Source organism: Acanthopagrus latus, chromosome 7, assembly GCF_904848185.1.
Source record: "Acanthopagrus latus isolate v.2019 chromosome 7, fAcaLat1.1, whole genome shotgun sequence".
Lineage (NCBI taxonomy): Eukaryota > Metazoa > Chordata > Actinopteri > Spariformes > Sparidae > Acanthopagrus > Acanthopagrus latus.
In genome coordinates, this window is record NC_051045.1 from 12,107,361 (window position 1) to 12,114,608 (window position 7,248).

General features: G+C 43.0%; 1 non-coding gene across 1 annotated transcript; it reads left to right on the forward strand.

Annotated features, from left to right (window-relative positions):
- The first annotated feature begins 6,753 nt into the window (after window positions 1-6,753).
- Window positions 6,754-6,825, forward strand: trnap-cgg. Its single transcript has one exon. It is a non-coding gene; the product is annotated as a tRNA-Pro (tRNA).
- The last annotated feature ends 423 nt before the right edge of the window (window positions 6,826-7,248 follow it).

Below are 7,248 nucleotides of genomic sequence, written 5' to 3' on the forward strand. Positions count from 1 at the left end.
GTCCATTTTCTAATTCTCTTTTTATTCCCTCTCTTCCTTTTCTCTCTCTTTTATGTACTCGTCTTGGAAAAAAGGTGTTAAATCATCTAAATCATTCCCTGGCTATTATATCCAATTAATGCCTCCTCATGGTGTTTTATTGTGTTATAAACTGCTATTGCTTGTGGTTCAGTAGACAAACACAATGTGTGTCTGTGCCGCCTGCCACCGTGGGCTGGCTGTAGCTGTGCTGGGGAGGGACAGAGGGGGACTTGGCCACTGCCCATGGGGGCCCTGGCCACTCTAAATCAGTTAGTTTTGGAGGAGATCCTAGGCGGCTTTTTAAGAGGGTCCATTATAGGCTTGTTAATGCCTCAGCCGAGGGGGAAACACTACTAACTGCACTCAATTCTCTATGCAGTCTCCTTCTCACTCACTCTCTCTCTCGCACAAACACACACACACACACACATACACACACACATTTTCGACTCCCCCGTGCTCTCCCTCTCCGCTCATGTGTTTCTCTTGAGATGTGTGTGTTGTCTTCTCGGTGTACCCAGTGTTTTCCGTGCGCATGACACACCCATCTCTGCCTCTGTCTCCTCTTCATGAATTTCATGGGTTCGGCCTTCGCTGAAAGTAACACGATAGCACAAAGTCTATCCATTCCTTGCATTGATCCTGTGTGTGTGCAGCTATGACCGTGTGTGTGTGTGTGTGTGTGTGTGTGTGTGTGTATACGGGTGTGTAAAATGTGTTAAGCAGATTGAAGGTTTCTTTGAAGATGTATTTCGGAGCTGAGAGGGGGATTCGAGAGTGTGTTATTGCATATTTAGGACAGAGTGTGAGGGTCTTTTGAGGGAGTATGTGTGTGTGAAATTTTAATTCACACTATAAGTGTGAAGCAGCTTAGTTCATTTACCAGAGAAAAGGAGATACCCAGAGTGCTGTTTAAACTCCCGGTGGGTCCTCTGTCACAGTGAGCTCTGGAGGAGCCTAACCGGCTGCAAAAACCAAAGACTACAAAGTTAATTGAGGAATGACTGTGCGCTGGTAATGTCAGTTCCCACCTCGTCCCCTGTTTCATTTATGTACACGCTCTGCTGTCATTCAAATGTATTTTTCCCGCTGCTTCAAAATCGAACCCTACGTTTCTCCCCTCACTGCTGCTTTGTTCTTGCTCGTGGTCGAGCTATAGGCTCCGATATTGCCACACCTGAGGTGCAAGCTAATGTCCTCCATCTCTGCATTCTGAACCGTTGTCAGGGAAAGGTGCCTCTCGGTTGTCCTGGAAACCATGCCTCCCAGCATGCTTTGTGTGAGTGACAGGAGGAAGGTGTGACAGACTGAGAGCTTTGTGTGAATGGACATCTTGGACAGGCTCTAAAGCCGCTTCAACCTACCTTCCACCTACACATACCACGGTTCATCCCTCACATTTTTCCACATTCTGAAAATTATTATTATTATTATTATTATTATTATTATTATTATTTTATGCTTTCAGTTCTTTAAAGTTGCTCACTCAAAGATGTGTCGTAATTATCTCACTCCTCCACATGGTCAAATTCGTATTCTCAGGCCAAACGCGTGCACAACTCTACGGCTACAGCGGCAACATAATTTTGCTGTTGATGGGAATGAGCAGGATAAGTGGCTGCCATGATTGGTTACAGCAGTGGCAGCCTGTGTTCATCTCGCTCCCCTCTGTGCTTGCTCATGCGAGACGCTCAGAGAGTGTGTCCTCCTTGGAGAAGACGTGTGCGTCCCTGAGTATGTGTGTCCTGAGGATGTAAGTCTGCTTTACCCCCTGAACGAGTGCAGAACTCAAAGTAGTTCTGGACTGTGTGACTGCGTTGCAAAGTTAAAGGTGCTGGAAGAACTGTTGTCACCTGTTGAATTTGTACTCCAAAGAAAATGGGAGCAGCATCTCATCAGGAAGTTGAGGAAAACAGAAACAGAAACAAGGAAATGCACAGTCACTCCCTCAGGTCTTTCTTTCTTTCTGTCTTTTTGCTGCAGAGATGACATATTTCTGTCGACTAACCAGGAAGTTATCCCTGGTTCCCTGAACTAAAATCCTGTGGCAGTGTTCAAATGGATTTTGGGTTACTGCAGAAATAAGATCCGTGGTGATCAGAGGTTTATGACACACACACACACACACACACACACACACACACACACACACACACACACACACACACATTTTTTGTGAAGCAAGATAATCTTCACACCACTTTTGGGATTGGGACGTGTAAATGAAATCGACAGAAGTTAAAGGCTAACGTTTGGCTGCAAATGATTTATATAGCGGATGCATGCCTTTAGTGTCACCACATGTAAGCACTGATCAGTTAACTATAAGTTGATCAATCTACAAGTTCTTAGTTACAATAGTTTGCCCTGACATCGCCATAGTCTCATTTAACCACTCGTTAGCAACTGTTGTGAACATTTCTTTAGTTTGTGTTAACCGTAGAGCCTGCATCTGACCAAAAACCCATTAAAAAAACTGGAGTGCAAAAATTCTAACCTGTGTACAAATATAGCAACCTTTTTATAAGCTATAAGCTTTTATAGAATTTAAAATGTTAGCAGCTGTTTACTTACCAGTGTAGATGAGTTGTCTCCAGCATTGGAAAGCTCTTGTTTTGCTTCTGTTTCTTTCTTGTTGTGTGTTTGTTTGTTTTGGTTTGGTTTTGCCATGATTTCTTGCAAGGAATTAATATTTGCAAAATGAACCATTCAGACAGGGAGTGACACATGACTGCTTCTGGAGGCACAAAGCAGTATTACGATAAGACGGGCCAAGGCCAGCTGGTTAGCATGCTAATGTCAGTGGAGATCTCTGTGAGACAAATCCTAACCCATTGAAACTGGTATTTCTTCAAACTCTTATGATAATTAAAGTAAATTTTTGAGTGTTTTAAGCTAAAATTCTTCTATCAAGCTCATTTATAGGTCGAATATGAAAGAAAGCTATTGAGTCTCATTCCCAACTTGTCAACTACTGACTTTTTTAGTTCCCAAGGTTGCGGTGTCTATATCTGTGCAGGCTTCAATCTCAGCAGCCTGATAACGTGTGAAACCAATAACTGATAAAGTATCAGTCAGCAAGCTGTGCTGTCCGGTGGTGAACCTGGAAATGGACCTATTCCTGAACACCGGCCAGATAAGCAAAATCAGAAATAACTCCAGGGGACACCTGTCAGGTCGCTCTGATACGTAGTTTAACTCTCAGTGCAGTTGGGAGCTTTGCACATCCTCATTTTTGTGTTTTCTTCTTAACAAAAATAATTCAAAATGTAATTATGTTGCCACTTTCATGCAAGAAAGGAGCTCAGAGTGCAGCACTCCTCAAAGCAGTCATCAGTGGAGGAACAACGACACAAAAACGAGCATACACAAATATTGACATTATAACTTCATAACTCAATTCAGCAGTGACAATTCAGTGGGGAGAGGCTTCTTCCCACGCCCTATTTGAACAACAATCTGTCGGCCTCTCTTCAATACATCATTATAATCTCACCTGTTTTTTTTTGAGCATCCTCACTCTGTCATCCCGTCATACACCACCGCCGATCTCTCACAGCTGTTAATTTCACTTGACTGAAAACTTTAACACCCAACATACTCTGGCTTCTTCCCCCCCCTGAAACCATATTTTGCAATATTTTTTTTTTCTTAAATGTCCCATTACACATATCCAGTGACGGGACTGTGAAATCCCCACACTCACACATTTTCCCAGCCCATTATCATTATCACCATGTTATCACCACATTGTCATTAGCTGCTTAGAACAGTCATGCTGTCTGTCTTGTTTTTCTGTGTTCCAGCTTGTGTTGCGCCTTTGCGTATTTTCTGTCAGGTTTTGATCACCTCGGCTCTCGCTTTAGGCGTGAAAGAGACGTAACGTAACTTTCACAGGATACATTTGAGGCAGTGTTTGTCGTTGCTCTGATGGGAAAAATAATCTCGGAGCGCACAGATCCCTGACTTCATGAATTTATCAGCAACAATGTATCCCAGAACAGATCCCAACCTACTTAAGTCTCACACTTATCTTAATCCTTTTCCACTAGTTTTGCTTCCAATCTATTTATCTGACCAGCCAGAGTTTTTCTTATTGAGACTATTACTGCCTTTCTGACCTCCCACTTATTCCCCCCTCATTCCTCCATTTTTTTGTCCTCTTATCACTCCATCCTTTTTGCTCATTAGCCTACTTTATACTCCTCTCTTCTCCTCTCCTCGCCTCTCCATCCTGCATGCCTCAGCAGCCTCTCCTTCCTGTCTGTCTGTGTTGGCATGAGCCTCCCTGGCTCTGCCCCCGCCCGCCCGCACTTTATGCTGATTGGACCAGCTGTTCCACTTAAATTCACCATGGCAACCACAACCTGTCGCCTAGCAACCCTGCTCCTCTCCCTGATTCCTGCCAGTGTTCTCCACAGGCGGACGGAGAGAGAAAAGGAGAAGAAGAGATTGAAAATTCCCTCAGATTTTTTTTGTGTGTGTGTATGTGCGTGTGTGTATGTGTGGACCTGGGTATGTTTGGCTCCTCTTCTGTGAGTCAGAAGTGAAATGTGTTGAGTGTGCTGATGAAATGGTTAAATGCGGACTGTGTTTGCATGTAGGCCAGAGAGACCTTCAGTCAACTCAAAGCAGACTGGCAGGAATAAATGTATGCCTCAAATGAAGGTTTGTGCATGTTTTTGTAGACGTGTTTTAGTGTTATTGTGGGGACATTTGTTTACACAGTCACATTGTGGGGACTCGACTTCTTTTTAGGGACCAAACACAAATCCTCATAATGTATATCATTAAATTTCAGGCTTAAGATTTGGGTTATGGTAGAGACAAGTGAAATGTCCTCTGAAGTGATGGAAATACAACTGTGTGTGTGCGTGTGTGTGTGCATATATGTGTGTCTCCTTGTCTCCCGTTGACTGGACTTGTCCTCTCAGGCGTGATGAGAGCAAGGGTACATGCAAGCTCATGTTAAAGAATTCATGGCACTGCTGCTCTCAGAGGCCCCACTGTCAGTGTAGCCTCATGGCCTGAGCATACTAATCAGAGATGGACACACAGCCAAACACACCACACGTATACAACGTAGCAAAACGGTTTGAGTATCGGCCCTCTGTTCTGGCATGTTGTTGTCTATTATAACCAGGGAAGATTACCCAATTGCTAATAGACTTTTCCTGCGGTCTGGGAACCAGTCTCATGGCCAGGTAATCCTGTAGCTCATCCTCTGTGGATGAACTCTTATCCTGCGTAGAGCACAGGAAGCTTCCCTCGACTACTCATAATTGACTCCCCTACAAGTCCAAAGTTGTCGTTGCTCACTTCACCTCTGCATCAAAGAACTATTAGATACTCAAGCCTCTACTTCTCTGCTACTGTGCGACACGTAACAAGTGCACTGCCCCGATGTGTATTTTTAGTGATGACATACACATGATTAATTATGAGATTATTTGAATGTGTGTTCAGCTGCCTTCATCATCTCTATGGAGAATTTAGTGTGGCTCGCTAATTAATGTGAGCACCTGAAACCTGAACAAACATAGATCATTGTAATAAATGAGGAGCCATAAATGCAACATTAATTCTCCAACGATTCCAGTAATGTGTTGGACTTGCCATTGTGTCGATTTATGGTCAAGAAATTAAAGGGAAAACCTCTACACAAGTTATTATGTTCACCTGTTTTACTGCTTGTTAACACCAAATCAACCAATCATGTGGTAGCAACACAAAGAGTGTAGAGATGGTCAGGACAATCTGATTAAGTTTAAACCAATTATCCAAAGTCCCATCCCCTGTAGTTACTGTTGCTAGGCCTGACATCAGTCTAACTATTGATGTTTTTTTATATGTCAACTAGCTAGTTAGCTAATGTTTTGCTAGTTTACAAACCTAAAATGTGATAATACACAATGTGATGTGTCCCTGAAGTTCCTTGCATCAATACAATGTGACTTTACATTGCAATGCTACCTTTTTGAGAAAAGTAGCTGTCTTTGGTGATTGGTGATTTGGTGTTGATGTTCAGCTGATGGTGTAGTCCACTCCACAGCCTAATCCAGCCTAATGCAGTCAGGGTATTGGCTGTTGTTTTTATAGGTCCCCAAGCAACATCTTTTAACCAGCTTCTGAACTTGTTGGACATTTAAAGAAAAGTGAGATAATTGACGAGACGGGCTGGTTTGAATACAAAAAACTGATGACCTTCTGGGATTTTTTTTTCACAACCACATCATATAAAGAATAAAGAATCAGTGAGGATGGAATAGCACAGTAACTCAAATAAACACTTGTCACAGCAAGGGTATGAAGAAGAGTATCGCTTAACACCAACACATCAAACCTAGCAGAAGGGCTACATGGAAGAAACCACCCCTGCTCAGAGCAGGAAACTGAGGCTACAATTGCGCAACTCAGGTAAGTTTTTCAATTAGGTCCTTGTCTAATATTCTGACTGAGTCTCAAGTCCTTTGAACTATCAAGTACATGATTTTGAACAAAGTAGATTAAAGGAAGGGACTCTAGACTCTAAAATGACACTAAAACCCTGTATAACTTATCGGATATGTCCAAGGACTGTTTAGCCAAGCTTAGCTCACAGACTGGAAGCAGGGGGAAACTGCTAGCATAAAAGAGATGGAATAAAGAGCTATCTTGATCATTTTCTTGCAAAGGCGTTTGTGCTATGACTACTTTGCCACAATTCTCTGAAATAGTTCCCTTCATACTTGTGGCTCGTTGGTCTAGGGGTATGATTCTCGCTTCGGGTGCGAGAGGTCCCGGGTTCAAATCCCGGACGAGCCCTCTGCTGTTTAGGCGTGATGTTTGATATTAGTAGTGGTGGCACAAAAAGCTCCAGATCCTTCAGAGAAATTACGTATGTGCAAAGTGGACAATCCTCTTAAGCAACATTATAGGTTCTAAGAACTACGTGACCATCATGCAGTGGATTTGACGTAAGATGCTGCATTAGACACACCTTTCTTCTTTCCCTAAGTAGACAGATTTAAAGATATATAATAAACATTCTAAATATAAATTTGGGCCAACAGTACAGCTCAAAGTTAACTGGATGTGGCCCCAGTAACCCCCACGACCCCTTAAGGGGAAAAAGTGGTAACATCCCTGCAACCCTCACGGAAAAGCAGAGGAAAACGGAACAGAACGGGATGGAACGGAACAGCTTCAGCGCATTCAGGCATAACGTCACACCGTCATGAATACTGG